At 46.4% G+C, this 20,376-nt stretch overlaps 2 non-coding genes across 2 annotated transcripts; one reads left to right on the forward strand and one right to left on the reverse strand.

Moving 5' to 3' along the window:
• Nucleotides 1–5,148: 5,148 nt before the first annotated feature.
• Nucleotides 5,149–5,221, reverse strand: trnav-uac (transfer RNA valine (anticodon UAC)). Its single transcript has one exon. It is a non-coding gene; the product is annotated as a tRNA-Val (tRNA).
• Nucleotides 5,222–11,473: 6,252 nt separating this feature from the next.
• On the forward strand, nucleotides 11,474–11,545 carry trnaw-cca (transfer RNA tryptophan (anticodon CCA)). Its single transcript has one exon. It is a non-coding gene; the product is annotated as a tRNA-Trp (tRNA).
• The last annotated feature ends 8,831 nt before the right edge of the window (nucleotides 11,546–20,376 follow it).

Genomic DNA, 20,376 nt, shown 5'->3' on the forward strand with positions numbered 1-20,376 from the left:
CAGAAGGTCAGTTCAGAGAGGTGAACTGGGACTGCTTTGTCAGGAACCTGTTTGAACACCTCAAACAGATTCACTGGCAGGCTGCTCGTAACATGGGCAGACAGCATCAGAGTAACCGAATGCTGCTAGAACCCAGCAAAGACCACGAATGGGAGATAGGAGGCCAGGTCATGGTGAGGAACCATGCTCGGGTCGGGGTTTGTGAAGCATTATATATGGGGCCATACAGCATTGTCGACAAGGCAAGCCCGATGGTCTATGCCATAAAGCTGCCCCGCTGTACTAAGTGGTTCCACATCAACCAGTGCAAGCTCTACAACCCAGGGTCAGCCAAGCACAGAGGGCAGCCGGGATGTGTGAACTGTCCTCAGGACAGGGACCCTCCGTTGGCCGCCCCCGACGGTGGACGGCCCACAGGGAATGTGGCAGGCTCAGAAACCGTGCCTATAGGGACGGTGAATTGCAAACTGGAGGGGCTATCCCACCCATCGTTTGGGATTCGGACGCACCCCCAGTAACCCAAGCCCTGAGAAGGACCCTCCGTACACCACGGCCAAAGATACCGTGGTCACCGGCATCTGAGCCTCAGCGATTCTACCCTAGGAGAAGGGCAGCCTGACAGGAAAGGCCGAAGGTCAGAAGTACAGAGGCCACTCAGAGTAGGGACCCCCAGCCAGCCGCCTCCAGCGGTGAGGGTCTCACAGGAGCAGTAGCATCGAGCTGTCCCAGAGACAAGGTTCTCCAGCTCACCGGCTGCGGGGAAACCCTAGCATCCAGGCGGCTATCAGACCGCACCTGGCATGGGCCTGACAGGGACTAACCAGGCCACCCGGAGACGGGTGGCGGCTGTACATAGCTCTAATTTTTAGTCGAAGGTTGCTGACTGCACCATTTTACATTTTAAGGTTTAGTTTAGAATTGAGGGTAATGTTGCAGTAATGTTTAGGTGATTGTTTTGAGTTTGTCTTGTGTGTCAGCCAGCCTGAGAGCAGTTCTCAAGGGCAGGATCCAGACATTACCAGGTGATGGACAAACCTCAGGAGACCAATTGATGTTGTTTAATTTTAATCTATGTTCTTCCTTCTGTAATGTGGTTGTACGTTGACTACATGCTGGTGAATATAATGTAATTGAAATGAAATGTAACTGTGCTGAAATGCAATTGTAGGGATGGAACCCCCTCCAAGCTGGGAGGGTGTAAACGTAAAAAGTTTGTACCTGTAAAGGGAAAAGTGTGTATCTGTGGTGATGTTGCATAAGTGTAATGCATATTTTGGGTATTAGTTTAGTTAATTTACAGGGAAGGTTATTTCTTGAGAGCCAGGAACTTTGCTCACCTGTAAGATGATACCATAAATGACATGGTATCACAGGGGGGAATGTAGAATTTACCAATATCTCGCAAAGATGCCTGGTACCTTTCCCCTGCAGAGGAGAAGAATTCATTTCTGGGATTTTGAAATGAGTTTAAAGGGGCAGACGATGCCTGCAGGGGATAAAATGCATTCATCGAGACCCCCCCCCCCCCCCACAGTGTTTGGACTCATAGGAAAGGGAATTCAAAATGGACCTAAATTTCAGAAGCCTGAGATCCACTAAACATCTATGGAAAGGAGCAGATCAATTTTAAGATTCTACAACATTTTGGCTGCGAAAAAGAGTTACCGAATACAGGAGGTGGGGCTAAACTCTGTGAAGCAAATTCATGTATTAAGGATCCCAGACTGTCTGGGGGGATCTATTCATCCCATAAGAGATAATCGAATGACCCAATCAAGCACAATGGAAATCATGGTCAGGAAAACTGGACAATCCTCAAACAATGCAAAACCAGTGATAGCACATTCTCACACCCTAATCGAGTTACTGCCGACAAAGGAGACATTTGAAAATCAATGGACAGAACAGTTTAAACAGAGCCCAAGAGATTTGATAGGAGATAACAAAGCCTTTTTTGGGGGATATATCTATCCCCCAGTTTTACAAGGAAAAACTAACAGAACACAGACTGGAACTCGCACTGACTCGAACAAGGACATAGACTGGATAACAGACACAGACGCAAGCAGCCTACTTCCTCTACAGTGAAGAAATGGAACAGTGAAGGAAACTACCAGAATTCATCAAGAACTGACCGAGCACGAGGCCTACGAAACGGAAGGTTGTCAGCAACCAAACTGACAATCACTCTACAATCTACTTCTGAACGACCCAACGGGGAAGAAATTACCAAAAGGGACTAACTAAAACTACTCCTAACCAAAGAAAGTGGGTACTTACCCCATACATCCAAAACGCAACTTAGCGTATCAACGGACGCACCCCAACCGAAGACTACGCAGTCCGAAGTCCTCTCCTCTGTCCGGGGTACGGCTCGCCTAGAAGGCCAAGTGCAGCGAACCCCGAAACCACGAATCACCGGCAACTGTCTAAAGGGATTGGTGAGCATAGCCCCTGAACCCTCAGAGCTATAACTTAGTTAGTTAGGGGAATTGGGAGGGGGGAGACTGGGATAACTTGTGTAAATGTATCTGCATTCTCCTCTTTACCCCATTTCGAGTTTAAGCTGTATTCTTTTCCCCACAGGCTGTAATTTGACAATTAATTCAATGTGTTGTACCCCTCAGTGTGTATTGGTCTGTGTGTGTTATTAAAGGTGTGCCTTTTACTTCTTTATAAACACAATAAAGCCATACCTTCTTCCTACCTTGAAACCGATTGTCGGTCCAAGTCTTTTACAGTCCCTTCATAATTCCAGTGTCGAGAACCAAGGGTCAGCGAGCGATTCGGAACCGCTCATATAAGGTCAGAAGGGAAAGCTGACTCCCTGAAAACCACCCCTTACACTGCCAGCCACAACTCCTTCATAACCGATCTTATTCCTCTCACTACTTCTTTAACCATGGATTCCTCGTGAGGTTGTGGTGACCTGAAATTTCAAAAATTTTAATTTAAAACTAGAATTCTTAAACATTCTTAAACTCATATCGTGCTATTATATACATCTGCCACCCGTCTCCGACTGGCCAAGTTAATCCCTGTTCTTTTCCTTCCCTTATTCAGCCTCTGGTTTGCCAGTGTGGCCGGCGGTGAGGCAGTCTGTACCGCAGGACCCAGAGTGTTCTGACTGGAGGTGTGCCTGAGTCCCACATTATCGGGGGAATGGCCCCTCTGGGGCAACAACACACTTCCCCTTTAGGTGTGGCTGCTGAGTTCATTTCATTAACTGAGGATTCTGCACTGCCGGGGGCTGTCGGCTGGGGACTCTCAGTTCGTGGCTGGTCCACCACGACCTCTCCTGTGAGTCCCTCACCGCCGAAGGCTGCCGGCTGGGGATCCCTGTCCGTAGACTGATCCCTGATCTTGGGTATTCTCTAATGGATGGCCTACCTCCCGGGGCTGACCCACTGAAACTGGGGCGCTGGTGACCACGGTGTCTCCGGGAAGCGAGCCGGGAAATCTTTGTCAGGAATCTGTTTGAACATCTTAAACAGATTCACTGGCAGGCTGCTAACAACATGGGCAATGAACTCAGCACTTCAGCTAAAGTGTTCAGGACAGAACTCGCCCCTGAGCATGTATGAGGAAAAAGCTCCAGAAAATATTCTCGGCCAGGGAGCTTTCCCTTGTGAGGTGAACGTGTTAATCGCGACACTGCGGAAACATCTGCACTTTCAGCACCTGGTCAGACAGAAATGTGAAGCGAGCAGGTGGACTGCAGAATGCCACTTTTAAGGAGGTGGTCGTGGTGTCAAACAATGAGTTTCACTAAATGATTAAAAAGAAGAAATGTCAAAGTCGAACATGCATCTCCAGAGGAAACTGCGATCTGAACACAGCACTTTAAAACACTCCGCCACCCTGAGTATTCAATGGTAGATGTGGCCACCTGCAGGTTGATTTTGAACTTTTGTGTCCTGACACATGAAATAAATGAGGGCAGCAGGCGTATCTCTGCCTGACACCGGGGAAACAGTGAGACAGATCTTGGAGCAAGGGTTTGGTTATTGCCAAACAGCAAAGAAAATATTTTCTGGAAGAACAATGTTGAAAATAATTGCAACCCCAACATGATTAGAACACACAACCTTTCGATTTGGAGTCAGGCGTGCTACCATTGCCTGACAAGGTCCACACATGAAGTCTGAGATGTTCGGCGATATGAAGGTTTCACAATACAAGGGGCTTGAAAATCCCCGCCTATTCCCACCAGGTATCAGAAGCAGCGCTCACCTGCCAGTCACCTTATGTTTTTTTCTTAAAATTTTGTGTTGCTTTCACGGGAAAGCATCATTAATTAACCCCTCACATTCTTTTGCACAATGAAAGAAATGCTGACTGAGGGAGAGTCGACACTTCAATCATTTGTCCTGTGCTTTGGGGAGCGGGCAGGAAAGTGGACCTGAGTCCATGATTGCATCGGCCATGATCGTATTAAATGTCGGAGCAGGCTCGAGGGGTGTATGGTCGACTACTGCTCCTATTTCTTATTTTCTTATGTTCTTATGCATGTTGACCCATTTTGCTCACTGTATTGTAGGTGTCTGGTTCAAAATCTTCATTGCTGATGACACCAGGAATCTGGGGCAACTTTTGTCAAAATTAACAACACCGGTTATTCCTACCATGCACAGAAAATAGAATCATTAGTGAAGATAAAATCCTACGGTGCTCATTTTCAGATTCAATGCAGCAGGATTTCAAATAAAGTAAAATAATTTTACAGTGAAAAGATTTTGAAGTGTTACTTGTATTTGTGCCTTTAATTATACTTTGTGGCGTCTGACTCCCGTTCATGCCTCTGCTGAATAAGAAAGGAGGGTTTGACGTTGACCAGACTGCACTGCCCCTGATATTTGTGAGCTCATCCTTTATATTCAGTGGTTTCTTCCCTTTGATGGGCTGCAGTGTAGCGGATATCACCTTGGCCTCACACGCGAAAGGTCCCCAGTGGATCCGTTTTCTCTCACTGAAAGTTATCTATTTATTGGTTAAATAAGAGCAATTCAGGAATAAGGGAGCCCTTTGGCCAGGAGAATAAATAGCAAATAAAAACAGCAAATTCTGGAAACCTCAGCAAATCAGGCAGCATTTGCTAGGAGACTAAACTCGCCTCCGATTGTTCCCATTTGGCAAGTTTAAACAAAATGTTTCTGCCTGGGATCGAACCAGGGACCTTTTGCGTGTAAAGCAAACATGATAACCACTACACTACAGAAACCACTGGTATAACAGCCCCAACAGAGGGGAGCTGACCAGTGAGCTCCCTCTGCGCTGATCGGGAATGAGGAGGCTCACCTGAAACAACTTCTGTCCCACACTGAAAGTTCTCAATCCTTCTCCTCCGCTGCCCTTTACAGAAATGTCACGGATCACCCAGCCACCGTGTTCACTTCCACATCCTCACAGTGGTGCCACAGAGGCTCCTACCGTCTCCCCGCGATCAGCGAACTCGCTCAATTTACAAAATTAAACCCGGAACACGTGCCCGGCAAAGGGAAAGAGAAGCCAGATAGTCTGTAAGCTCGTTCTATCACAGAATGTATTGGTATTCATGGTGCTTACAGCAATTATTAATCGTCTCACAGACCTCAATTATTTTTATGCGATGAATTGATCGAGTATCGTTACCAGGTTAGTGCACCGGAACTTAACCCTTCGACCACCAGGGAACAGTTGTGATAGATGTAGATATATTTATATATATTTATATATGAACCTGAAAATCAACGGCTAGCTACCTCGACCTCATGGCGAACAGCAGTGCATCTAACTTTGAGTGAAGTAAATTGTTCCACAATGAAACCCATTTCATCTTTTGTTCCCTTTTAAACACGAGAAACTGAGACAGGGGGAATAAATAGAGAAATAAAAGCACAGGGATATCGACAAGAGGAAGAAAGAAGGGGAAAGATACTGCCCCCACCCAGAACTAATGCAGAAACCCCTCTGCTGCGCTCGGGGTGGCCACCCACAGCCTGGATACACTAACGGGAGAACACCAGCGGCAGGTCGGGGCCATAAAAGGAACGGCGAGCGGCCCTGGGAGCAGCTTGGAGGTCCCGGGAGACGACACCAGGGAGCAGCGCGAGCTGGTGCAGGAGGGCGGCGGCAGCGAAGAGTGACGTCATCAAGGTCCAGGTCGGTGATTGGAGCGTGGACAGATGCAGCAGGAGCGGCGAGATCGGGGCGAAGGAGCGGCAAGAGACTGTGGAGGGATGTGATCGGGGCCCAGGGGAGGCATGAGTTCAGGGCCAGGGGCCCAGGGGCAGCACGGGCCAGCCCACACTGAGATATGTGTGCACAATGGGTCCGTGCAGCAGAGCTGGTCTCCAGTCGTCTTATTTAACCTTTGCCACTGGACCAAGGCCCCGCTCTGTCAAGCCCGTGTGATAGCTGGGGTGCAACGGCCATCACATGTTAAAAAAATCCACGCACAGATATCTTCCACCCTTCAACATACAGTTCAGGACCTGGAATATTGCAACACCTGTGAACTCATCCTTTTTTGGCGAGGAAGCAAGTCATCCTCGCTTCGAGGGACTGCCTTTGATGATGATGAACTGGATTTGCTGCAGTCCGCGGGCAGCAGGTGATGAAAGCGGGTGTGAGAGGGTGAGTGACAGGTGGGCACTGCTTCTGATGCTGTCTAACCCACGGTGGGAGTGGCCGGGGATTTTAAAGCCCTTTCATTGAACCAATGCAGCGTAAATGAAACTGTGTTTCAGGAACCTTCATGTTTCCAAACATGGAAAATTTGCACTGTAGACCTAGTGGTGCAACGGTAGTGTGTCTGACTCCAGATCAGAAGGCTGTGTATTCAATTCATGTCAGGATCATTGTTCTTCAGGAGTTGTGAACTCCTTTGCTATTTGGCAATAACCTGACACTTGCTCCAAGGTTTGTCTCTCTGTTTCCCCGGTGTCAGGCACAGATATGCCAGATGCCCTCATGCACTTCATGTAACAAGACACGAAAGTTCAAAATTTAAATGAACTTACAGTCTGGATGGCCGAGCCGTCGAAGGTGCTGCGTTCAGTTTGCAGTCTGCTCTTAATGCGCGGTTTCAAATCCCTTTTCTTATTTTTAGTCATTCAGCAAAACTCATTTGCTTGGCACCACGGCCAGCTCCTTAAAAGTGGGATTCAGCAGTTCACCTGCTCGCTTAACATTTCCGTCTGACCTGGTGCTGAAAGTGGCGATGTTTCCGCAGTGTAGCGGTTAACACGTTCGCCTCACACGCGAAAGCTCACCGGGTGGGAATATTTGCTGTAGCTTTCTCCCCATGCATGCTCAGGGCGAGATTGTTCTCCTGTGAAAGGTCATATGATCATAAACATGTGAGGATTAGGAGCCAGAGTAGGCCATTCGGCCCCTCGAGCTGGTCCACCATTCAAGAAGATTCTGGCAGTTATTCGACATCAAGTTTAAACATCTGGGGCAGAGCCAACAGGCGCCTGGCTGCAATCAGTGACAAAAACGTTTGCTTTAGCAGAAGCACAGCGAGCTCAGTTGATACAGCGTGAGATTTTTAATCTCAGATTCTCGGGTTCAAACACCAAGTTTGTTGATTACTTTTTAACTACATTTTATGTTGCTTTCACGGGAATACATCGTTAATTAACCGATGATCTTCTTTTGCACAAATAAAGAAATTCTAACTGAAGGAGAGTCCATAATTGGATAATTTATCTATGCTCTGCAAGTTAACTCTTAAACCATAAACCATTTTACACACTGCTGTCGGGGTCTGGTTCAAAATGTTCATTGCTGGTAACATCAACAGGAGACTGGGGAAACAGTGAGACTGACTTTAGAGCAAGGGTCTGGTTATTGTGAAACACCAAAGAAAATATACATTCTGGAAGAATAACATCGAAAGGAAATGTGACCCGACACCCAGAAAGAAGTGTTAAGACAGAAGATGAAATGCTGCATCCCTTTCTGCAAAACATTCCTTTCACAAACATTTCTCTGACCGAAGCTGCACAAAACAAAAATGTTCGTTTCAAAGTCATTAAACTCCCGAATTTCCGCTTCACCAGAATCTCCTGAATCAGATGCCTCTAGTTTTGCCGACTCAATCCATGTCCCTTTGCAATGTTCTGCTTCCACCCACACTATGAAATGTGCCGCTAACTTATAGAATCATGGAATGGTTACAGCACGGAAGGCCATTCAGCCCGTCGAGCCCGTGCCGACTCTCAGCGAGTCCCACTCCCCCGCTCTTTTAACGTAGCCCTGCAATTGTTTTTCCTTCAGACACTGATCCAACTCCCGTTTGAAAGATAAGATTGAGTCTGCCTCCACCACCCTTTCAAGCCGTGCATTCCAGATCCTAACCACTCGCTGCTAAATGGTCATCTCCTGTTCCTATGTGTAAAGTCTGGGAAACACGAGATCAATTCCTGCCACACTCACAGACTTCTTAAATATAGCACCGTCTTTCTATTCTCGTAAAACCAGCTCCTGAAGTGTAGGCCAGCTGTGTAGGTTAAAGCTCTGGTTATGTTCCTAACATCACTTCAATTGCAGTGCTTCCGTAGTGCAGTGGTTGTCACATTTTCTTCACTCGCAAATGATCTTTGGTTCGAAACTGGGCGGAAACATTTTGAAAACTCGTTTAATTAAATATTAGAAAAAATGGATTTATTCATGTTAGTGTTTCAATATTAACAAAGCACAATGTCCCACAGCCTTGTTAAATTTTCTGATATCTATGTTCAGTTCTGGATACACTCAAACTCGACAATTGAACTGAATGCTCATAAAAGTATTGGAGTGGGAACTCACTGGATAACAGCACAGCTGGCAATGTTTGCAGAATATATTCGTGACACCAAAGCACACAATGACAACCTGGAACTGTGCGGCACAGTATCCTTGGGGAAAACAGTTGAAGTCCCTGAGGGGGCTGAAACCACCAATGTTTTGGTTAACAACCGAACACGCTAACCCATTGCGCCACAGAGACTGACGCAAATGTACACTGCAAGACATCCCAATCCAGGGTGTCCGTCAGTTAAAGCTTCAGATTGCTCCGACCAGTTGGAACTTGTCCACTCTCAGTTGCACTTTTCCCAAATAAAGGGTGGGACATTCACTGTGGATGCGTGGAAGCAGTCTGGTCCTGCACACTGCAGACACTTCCATGTCACCGCCAACCAGCTCTCCCACAACCGGTGTGATCGATCTTCCAGATTTCCGGTGCCTTGTCTGTGATGAAGTATTCTGATTGTCCCGAAGCCAGTATTAGGTTTTAATTCCTTTTCAGCTCCTGACTGCAGATATTCCTGTGATTAAACAGGAACTGAATGCTTGCAGGGACAGTTGGATTCACCATTTCTTTGCTTGGTGAAATTTCAAAGATTGAAAGTGACGCACATCAACCCCAAACCTCGTCACCTACTCGCGAACCGCTACACGCTGCTCCCGTGAGATGGAAGCCCAGTTGCTGTTTCAAGCTTGAATGCAGGTACAAGCAGAACTCATTCAAAGAAAGCCCAAGTCCCTGAGGCACCTGATTATTTGCACCAAACTCCTTCGCAAAGAGTTGAGGTTTGTGTGGGGTGATTTGGGCACATCTTTCCACACACTACAACACTTCAAACATAACTCAACGGCTGCAAAGCGCTTTGGGACGACATGAGTTCTGAAAGCACTGCAGAAATGCAAGTCCTTCTTTGCAAAATTTCTATGCAATTTCAAAACTCGCCGGGACAATAATGGACTCGTCCAGGATTGGAACCCAAGACTTCTCGCAAATTTCATTTAACTTCGACTCAGCTGAAGTCACGCTTTTAGATCAACAAACCAACTGCTTGACAATCAGAATGGTAATGTATAGCCATTATAAAAGCAAGTTTTTGTGTGTGGCTACTCTTGATTAGAGAAGCACATGAGACCGAATCAGTGACTTGGCTTTTTCGACCTGTCTTCTGAAGCGCCGCACGGTCCCACTCCGACAGTCAATGAACTGTTGGGACGTTAGTCTATCCAGGCTGCGGGTGGCCACCCCGAGCGCAGCAGAGGGGTTTCTGCATTAGTTCTGTGTGGGGACAGTATTTTCCCTTCTCTCTTCCTCTTGTCTGTATCCCTGTGCTTGTATTTCTCTATTTATTTCCCCTGTCTCAGTTTCTAGTGTTGAAAAGATGAAATGGGTGTCACTGTGGAACAATTTCTCTCACTCAAAGTTAGATTCACGACCGTTGTGCCATGAGGTCTAGACAGCTAGCCGTTGATATTCAGGTTCATATATAAACATATATTTTTATATTGATACAAATTATCGAAGCTGTTCCCTGGTGGTCGAGTGGTTAAGATCCCGAGCATTAACCCTTTCCATTCTCAATCAGTTCATCGCAGAAACATAATTGAGGTGTGTGAGAGGATTAATGATTGCTGTAATCGCCGTTAATAACCCCACTACTATCTGTTACAGAACGAGCTTACACACTCTCCCGCTTCTCCTGCCCTTTGCCGGACACGTGTTCCCGGTTTAATTTTGAGTTCGCTGATCACGGGGAGACGGTAGGAGCCTCTGTGTCCCCACTGTGAGGATGTGGAAGTGAACACGGTGGCTGGGTGATTTGTGACATTTCTGTAAAGGGCAGCGGAGGAGAAGGATTGAGAACTTTCAGTGTGGGACAGAAGTTGTTTAAGGTGAGCCTATACATTCCTGATCCTCCTCTCCTCTTCGGTAATCCCCGGAGTCGAGGATGACTTGCTTCCACATTAAAAATCAGTGGTGATCAGCACAGAGGGAGCTCACTGGTCAGCTCCCCTCTGTTGGGGATGCTGTGCCAGAGCATTCCGTAGTGTAGCGCTTATCACGTTTGCTTTCCACGTGACAGTCACCGGTTTGATCCCGGGCGGGACCATTATGTTTAAATTTCCTATCGGGGAACAATCGGAGGCGAGTCTCGTCTCCTGGCAAATGCTAACTGACCTGCTGAGACTTTCAGCATTTGCTGTTTTTCTTTTCTATTTATTCTCTTAGCAAAAGGACTCCCTTATTCCTTAGTTGCTCTTTATTTCACCAATAAATAGATAACTTTTAGCGAGAGAAAATGGATCCACCGGAGAAATTTGGCGTGTCGGAATAACCGGTGCTGTTAAATTTGACAAAAGTTGCCCCAGATTCCTGGTGTCGCCAGCGATGAGGATTTTGAACCAGACTCCTAAAACACAGTGTGTAAAATGGGATATGGTTTAACAGTTAACATGCAAAGCACAGAACAAATGATTGAAGTATCGACTGTCCCTCAGTCAGCATTTCTTTCATTGTACAAAAGAAGATGACGGGTTAATTATTGATGCTTTCCCGTGAAAACAACACGAAAGTTAACCAAAAAACATACGGTGACTGGCAGGTGAGCGCTTCTTCTGATACCTGGTGGGAATGGGCAGGGATTTTAAAGCCCCTTGTATTGCAGAATCTTCATATAGAGGAACATCTCAAGCTCCAGGTGTAGACCTTGTGGCGCAACGGCAGCGCGTCTGACTCCAGATCAGAAGGTTGCGTGTTCAAATCATGTCGAGGTCACTGCTCTTTTGGGAAATCCCGGAATTAATATTTTCTTTGCTGTTTGGCAACAACCAGACCCTTGCTCCAAGGTCTGTCTCACTGTTTCCCCGGTGTCAGTCAGAGAAACACCTGTTGCCCTCATTTATTTCTTGTGACAAGACACAAAAGTTCAAAATCAACCTGCAGGTGGCCATATACAGCACTTGATAGTCAGGACAGCCGAGCGGTCTAAGCTGTTGTGTTCAGTCTGCTCTGAAAGTGTGGGTTTGAATCCCACTTCTAGCACCTTTTATTTTTAGTCATTAAGCAAAACTCATTTGCTTGGCACAACGATCAGCTCCTAAAAAGTGGTATTCTGCAGTTCACCTGCTCACTCAGCATCTCCGTCTGACCTGGTGCTGAAGGTGCAGATGTTTCTGCAGTGTGGCCGTTCACACGTTCACCTTACTGTCATGTATCTCACACTACTCTGCAGTTCTAAGTCGTTTTGAACATCTCTTTCAGCTAGGTGTGGGTACCTTCAAAGGGGCTAAAGTTAAAATCTACATCACACAGCATGCCAGACCGGTCCATCACAAGGCTACAGCTGTGCCTTATGTGATGAGGGAAAAGATTGAACACGAACTGGACCTGCGGGAAGGCATTATCTCATCCGTGGAATTTAGCGACTGGTCAAGTCCCATCATCCCCGTCATGAAGCCTGATGGATCCGTACAAATCTGTGGGGATTACAAGTCTACCATAAACAGAGTCTCCCTACAGGACCAATACCCGCTGCCCAGAGCAGAGGACCTACTTGCCACGTTGGCTGGAGGAAAACTTTTCTCGAAACTAGATCTTGCATCTGCGTATATGACGCAAGAACTGACCGAAGAGTCTCAGCTACTCACCACCATCAACACACATCGAGGCCTTTTTATGTACAATCGATGCCCATTCGGCATCAGGTCGGCAGCTGCTATATTCCACCGCAACATGGAGAGTCTGCTCAAGTCCATCCAGGGGACGGTTGTGTTTCAAGATGACATACTCATCACGGGCAGGGACACCGACTCCCATCTCCGCAATTTGCAGGAAGTACTAAGTCGATTGGATCGAGTAGGCCTAAGAGTTAAGAAATCCAAGTGTCTGTTTCTCGCGCCTGAGGTTGAATTTTTGGGCAGAAGGATTGCCGCTGATGGAATCCGCCCAACAGAATCCAAAACCGAAGCAATTCGTCTGGCACCCAGGCCCTGGAATATCTCGGAACTGCCCGCCTTTCTCGGGCTATTCAATTACTTTGGGATCTTTCTGCAGAACTTGAGCACGCTGCTGGAGCCTCTCCACGTGCTACTTAGAAAGGGGTGTGATTGGTTTTGGGGGGACGCCCAAGAACGCGCCTTCAATAAAGAACTCAATCTTCTATGTTCCAACAGTGTTTTAGCCTTTTTTGACCCAGGTAAAAAGTTAATTCTTACATGTGATGCGTCAGTGTACAGGGTCGGGTGCGTTTTACAGCATGTCAATGATGCGGGTAAATTACAACCCATTGCTTATGCCTCCAGGTCACTTTCGCTGGCGGCGTGCGGGTACGATATGGTTGAGAAGGAGGCGCTCGCGTGCGTGTTCAGTGTCAAAAAGATACACCAATACCTTTTCGTGGCCAAGTTCGGGTTAGAAACCAACCACAAACCCCTCATGTCCCTGCTATCTGAGTGCAAGGCAATAAACGCCAAAGCCTCGGCGCGCATTCAGCGGTGGGCACTCATGCTGGTGTCTTACGACTACACAATAATGCACAGACCAGGCACAAACAACTGTGCCGACGCGCTTAGCAAGCTACCCCTGGCGACCACGGAAGGTTCGGACGAACAGGACTGTGAGATGGTCATGGCAATCAGTGCCTTTGAATCCACAGGTTCGCCCATGATGTCTCACCAAATCAGAGCCTGGACGACCAGCGACTCCACGTTATCCTTTGTCAAAAGATGCGTTTTAACTGGTGACTGGGCAGAGACCCGCGATGCCTGCCCCGAGGAGATCAAACATTTCCATAGGCGCATGAATGAACTATCACTACAGGCAGACTGCCTGATGTGGGGCAGCCGAGTAGTTATGCCCTTGCAAGGCTGAGAGGCGTTTGTCCGAGAGCTCCACCGCGAGCACCCGGGGATCGTCCTAATGAAGGCCATAGCCAGATCCCACGTCTGGTGGCCTGGCATTGATGCGGACTTGGAGCTCTGCATCCGTCGGTGCATCATTTGTGCCCAACTCAGTAATGCCCCCAGGGAGGCCCCGCCTAAGCCCCTGGCCCTGGCCCACAAAAACCGTTGTCGCGGGTGCATGTAGACAATGCGGGCCCATTCATTGGTAAAATGTCCCTCGTAGCCGTTGATGCATTTTCAAAATGGATCGAGTTCACCATTTTAAATTCGAGCACCACCTCCACCACTGTGGAGAGCCTGAGAACCATGTTTGCAATGCACGGAATTCCTGACATATTGGTCAGTGATAATGGTCCGTGCTTCACTCGCGGAAAATTTCAAGATTTTATAGTTGACCACGGCATAAATCACGTTAAGACGGCACCGTTCAAACCGGCCTCCAATGGCCAGGCGGAGCAAGCAGTGCAGATCATTAAACAAGGCATGCGCAGAATCCAAGGTCCCACGCTGCAGAGCCGCCTGTCGCGACTGCTGCTGGCATACAGATCTCGTCCACATTCGTTGACTGGGGTTCCCCCCGCGCAAATATTGATGAAATGAACCTTAAAGACCAGGCTCTTGTTAATCCTCCCAGACATGCATGAAATTGTTGAGGCTAAGCGCCGGAAGCTAACTGAGTACCATGACCTAAATTTGAGGGGGAGGTGGAATGAGATAGGGGACAAAGTGCTTGTGCTAAACTATGGCAGGGGTCCCAAATGACGTGCAGGGACAGTAACAGGCAAGGAAGAAAACAGGCTACTGGTTGTACAAATGGACAATCGCCAAACCTGTCGGAGGCATGTAGACCAAGTAAAAAGTAGATTCACCAACAATACTGCAGGACGAGAGGCAGACTACAGTATGGAACTCACACCACACCTGGTGGACAGAGAGAGGGAACAACCTGAGGAAAGGGAAGTCTCAACAGACAGCCCAGGCGAGATACCAGCAATCACACTGAAAGAAAAACAGGCACCAAGGCAAACAACTGAACCACAACTAAGACGCTCCACGCGAGAGCATAGACCACCTGAGAGTCTGAATCTATAAAGACAATAAGACCTAGGGGGAGGGTGATGTCAGGTATCTCACACTACTGTATATAACTGTATCTTACCATGCTATACATGACTGTAACGAGATGTGACCTGTAACCACAAGCATACGTTACCACCAGGGGTGCACTTGCAGGAGACACTGCATACCTGTTCCACACAGGTATATAAAGGCAGGTCTCAGGCAAGTGTGGCACTTGAGAGCTGTGAAATAAAGGTGCAGGTCCAGAGTGACCTTGACTTCAGCATGTGCCACGTCTGAGTTTGTACTGCAGGGTCAGGACTTTACACTTACAAGCGAAAGCTCACCGGGTGGTAATATTTTCTGGAGCTTTCTCCTCATGCATGCTCAGGGGAGAGTTTGTTCTCCTGTGAAAGGTTATAAGATCATAAACATGTAAGGATTCGGAGCCGGAGTAGGCCTTTCGGCCCCTCGAGCCTGGTCCACCATTCAAGAGGATCCTGGCAGTTCCTCGACAGCAAGTTTAAACATCTGGGGCGGAGCCAACAGGTGCCTGGCTGCAATCAGCGACAAAAAGGTGCATTTGGCAGAAGCCCGGCGAGGTCAATCAGTCGAGCATGAGAATCTTAATCTTTGATTCAGGGGTGTGAGCCCCACGTTAATGGTTAAAACATATCCCATTTTACACACTGTGCTTTAGGGATCTGATTCAAAATGTTCATTGCTGGTAACATCAACAGGAGACTGGGGAAACAGTGCGACTGACTTTAGAGCAAGGGTCTGGTTTTTGTGAAACAGCAATTCTGGAAGAATGACATCGAAAAGAAATGTGACCACGAGACACAGAAAGAAGTGTTAAGGCAGAAGATTAAATGCTGCATTCCTCTGTGCAAAAAATTCCTTTCACAAACATTTCTCTGACCAAAACTGCACAAAACAAAAATGTTCCTTTCAAATTCATTAAACTCCCGAATTTCCACAACCCTCGAATCTCCTGAATCAGATGCATCTTGTTTTGCCGACTCAATCAATGTCCCTTTGCAATGTTCTGCTTCCACCAACACTATGAAATGTGCCACTAACTTATAGAATCATGGAATGGTTACAGCACGGAAGGCCATTCGGCCCGTCGAGCCCGTGCCGACTCTCAGTGAGTCCCACTCCCCCGCTCTTTCCCCTGAGGCCTGCAATTGTTATTCCTTCAGACACTTATCCAACTCCTGTTTGAAAGATAAGATTGAGTCTGCCTCCAGTACATTCCAGATCCTACCCACTCGCTTCTAAATAGCCAGCTCCTGTTCCTATGTGTAAAGTCTGGGAAACACTGGATCAATTCCTACCACACTCACAGCCTTCCTAAATATAGCACCGTCTTTCTATTCTCGTAAAACCAGCTCCTGAAGTATAGTCCAGCTGTGTAGGTTAAAGCTCTGGTAATGTTCCTAACATTACTTCAAATGCAGTGTTTCCGTAGCGTAGTGGTTGTCACATTTGCCTCACACGCGAAAAGTTCCTGGTTCAAAATTGGGTGGAAACATTTTGAAAACTTGCTCAATTAAATATTGGAAAAAATGGATTGATTCATATTCGTGGTTCAATATTAACCAAACACAATGTCCCACAACCTTGTAAATTTTCTGATATCACTTTACAGTTCTGTATACACTCAACCTCTACACTTGAACTGAATGCTGATAAAAGTATTGGAGTGGGAACTCACTGGATAACAGCACAGCTGGTAATGTTTGCAGAATATGTTTGTGCAGTCAAAATGCGCAATGACAAACTGGAACTGTGCAGCACCGAATCCTCAGGGAAAACACAGTTAAAAACTTCGCTTCTGGGTGGGCTTGAACCACCAAATTTAGGTTAATAGCCCAACGCGCTAAACCATTGCGTCACAGAGACTGACGCAAGTGCACACTGCACGACATCCAAAACCAGGGTGTCAGTCAGTTAAACCTTCAGATTGCTCCTACCGGGATTGAACTTGTCCACTCTCAGTTGTACTTTTCCCAAATAAAGGGTGGACATTCAGTGTGGATGTATGGAAGCAGTCTGGTCCCGCACACTGCAGACACTTCCATGTCACTGCCAACCAGCTCTCCCACAACCGGTGTGATCTACCTTCCAGCCTTCCGGTGCCTTGTCTGTGACGAAGTACTCTGATTGTCCCGAAGACGGTATTCGGTTTTAATTCCTTTTCTGCTCCCGACTGCAGATATTCCTGTGAATAAACGCGAACAAAGTGCTTACAGGGTCAGTTCGATTGACCGTTTCTTTGCTTGGTGAAATTTCAAAGATTGAAAGCGACGCACATCAACCCCAGAAAATGATGGAAACACTCAGCAGGTCGGGCAGTATCTGTGGAGGTGGGGAAGTGGGAATAATCGATTGGTTTGTTTGTGGCTTTGATCTGCTGCTGGGAAGTGAGGCAGAGCTGCAGGATGCTTTTTTTCGAGGTGTAAGCAGAGGTTTCCGTCGTGTAACGGTTATCACGTTCGCCACACATGTGAAATATCCTCGGTTTCAGCACGGACAGAAACATTGTTTTGGAGAATATTTTTCTGTGGAATACATTTTTTAAAAGTAGCCCCAGGTTCCTTGTATCATGAGCGATGGGCATTTTAACTCACTCTCCTAAAATACAGTGTGTGTAAAATCAGATAGGGGATAAAACTTCATCAATGATTAAAGTTCCTTAACTCATTAAAGTTCAGTTCTTGAAGTTTCCATCAATTCATTTCAAAAACATAATTGAAGTGTGTGAGAGAATTAATAATGGGCTTTAATCGTTAAGGACCCCAGTACTTTATGTTATAAACCCAGGTTACACACTCTCTTGCTTCTGAAAGAGTTGAGGTCCATATGGGGGTGATTTGGGCACATCTTTCCCCACATTACAAGTGTGTCAGGAAATCAACCACCCAAAGCCCTTTCATTAACCACAGGGGTTCCCGCAATTGTCTGGTCTCAAAGCGGTTTTAGTCCTTGTCAATATCTCTTGTCCATTTCCCGGTGTTTCCCGATTCTGTCGGTCTCCCTGGCTCTCTTCAATCTGTGTGTGGCCACCTACAGATTGGATTTCAATGAATACCTGTGTTTGCGTTTTCAATAACAACAGAAAATGTTTCTTATATATTTCTTATGTTCTCTCCAAATCCTCGATATCCTTCCTAAATTATGGTGCCCAGAACTGTAAACAGGATCCAACTGAGGCCGAAGCAGGGATTTATAAAGCTTTGGTGTAAGTTCCTCACCGGTGTAATCTATTTCACGTTATAAAGCCAAGGGTCCTGTATTCTTTTTTAGTAACCTTATCAACTTGTCTACCCACCTTCAAATATTGCTGTGTGTAAATCTCTCGGTCACTCTGTTTCTGCATCCCCTTTAAAACAACACCATTTAGTTGAAGTTTCCAAAGATCACCACCGTGTGTTTCCCAGACCTTACACAGAGGGACATAGGAACAGGAGGAGGCCATTTAGCCCCTCGAGCCTGTTCCACTATTCAGTGAGATCATGGCTGATCTGATCTTGGCCTCAGCTCCACTTCCCTACCATCTCCGCCTAACCCTTCACTCCCATATCGTTCAAAAATCTGTCTACCTCCACCTTAAATATATTCAATGACCGAGCCTTCACAGCTCTCAGGGGTAGAAATACAAAGATTCACGCCCCTCTGAGGGAAGAAATTCCTCCTCATCCCCATTTTAAATGGGCAACCCCTTATTCTGAAACTATGTCCCCTCGTTCTAGATTCCCCCACGAGGGCAAACATCCTCTCTGCATCTACCCTGTCTAGCCCCTCAGAATCTTATACCATTCAAAGATATCATCTCTCACTCTGCTAATCTCCAATAGGTAGATCCCAACCTGTTCAACCATTCTTCATAAGACAACCTTGTGAACCTTCTCTGAAATGCCCCCAATGTAAGTTTATCCCTCCTGAAATGAGGAGAGCAAAACTGTACGCAGTACTCCAGGTTTGGTTTCACCTGTGCTCTGTACATTTGTAGCAGGACTTCCGTACTTTTATATTCCATCCCCCTTGAAATAAAGGCCAATTTTCCATTTGCCTTCCTAATTACTTGCTGTATCTGCATGCTAACTTTTTGTGATCAGGAAGGCCAATGGTATCTTGGCCTTTATAGCAAAGGGGATGGAGTATAAAAGCAGGGAAGTCCTGCGACAGCTGTATAACGTATTGGTGAGGCCACACCTGGAATACTGCATGCAGTTTTGTTTTCCATATTTACGAAAGGCTGTACTTGCTTTGGAGGCAGTTCAGAGAAGGTTCACTAGTTTGATTCTGGAGATGAGGGGGTTGACTTATAAGGAAAGGTTGAGTAGGTTGGGCCTCTACTCATTGGAATTCAGAAGAATGAGAGGTGATCTTATCGAAACGTGTAAGATTATGAGGGGGCTTGAGAAGGTGGATGCAGAGAGGATGTTTCCAATGATGGGGAGACTAGAACCAGAGGGCATGATCTTAGAATAAGGGGCCACCCATGTAAAACTGAGATGAGGAGAAATTTCTTCTCTCAGAGGGTTGTAAAACTGTGGAATTCGCTGCCTCAGTGAGCTGTGGAAGCTGGGACATTGAATAAATTTAAGAGAGAAATTGACAGCTTTTTAAATGATAAGGGGAGAAGGGGTTATGGGGAGCGGGCAGTGAAGTGGAGATGAGTCCATGATCGGATAAGCCATGATCTTATTAAATGGCGGAGCAAGCTCGAGGGGCCGTATGGCCTACTCCTGCTCCTATTTCTTATGTTCTTCTGTAAAAGGACTCCCAGATCCCTCTGCTCCACAGCATTTTGTAATCTCTCCCCATTTAAGTAATTATTAGCTTTTTTTGTTTTACCGACCAAAGTGAATAATCTCATATTTCCCACATTATACTGCAGCTGCCAATTTTTTGCTCACTCACTGACCCTATCTATATCGCTTTGCAGATTGTTTGCGTCCTCCTCACAACTTGCTTTCCCACCATATCTTTGTATCAGCAGCAAATTTGTCTACATTACAAACATGCAGAGCCGAGAACAAATTATTTTGCAGCCTGGCGATGTTTTCCCATTGCCTTTGAAGGCGTATATCGCAGATTACCCAGAATGAAACCGTACATTTAAGATTTATACTATGAGGGAAAATTGCACCTTATTTTATTAGTTCGAGGTGTTTCATTAATTGATTTGACATGCTGTATTTGTTTGAGGTGCTGTGGAAAAATGGATCCTTACTCATTGCTGACTCTAAGTTAGAACAAATGAGTGTTCGACAGTAAAATGAGCACTGCACTTTAATTGAGAATTACATATCCAGAGTTATAGTAGGCAGCCGCATACCGCAGTGAAGTAGAGCAGACCCGAGAGACTCAGCTAACATTTGGAAAGTAATCACTGAATTAACAAAGAAGAGTGCAAAACATTCATCAGAACAATATACAATCAATACAATGCGTCTGATTGTGTTTGAAGGAACACGGCCATTGGAGAGAGAGCATCGTTTCCAATTACATTACATAATAAGTCTGATCAACATTTTCCAGTTTTGGGACGTTTAGCTTCAATTTCGGAATTTTGCATTTAAACATATTCTGTGTCATGAGGGACTCAAATCAGCGGCCGTAATGTGTTTGTTC

The sequence above is a fragment of the Pristiophorus japonicus genome, unplaced genomic scaffold (genome assembly GCF_044704955.1).
Source record: "Pristiophorus japonicus isolate sPriJap1 unplaced genomic scaffold, sPriJap1.hap1 HAP1_SCAFFOLD_42, whole genome shotgun sequence".
Taxonomy (NCBI): Eukaryota; Metazoa; Chordata; class Chondrichthyes; family Pristiophoridae; genus Pristiophorus; species Pristiophorus japonicus.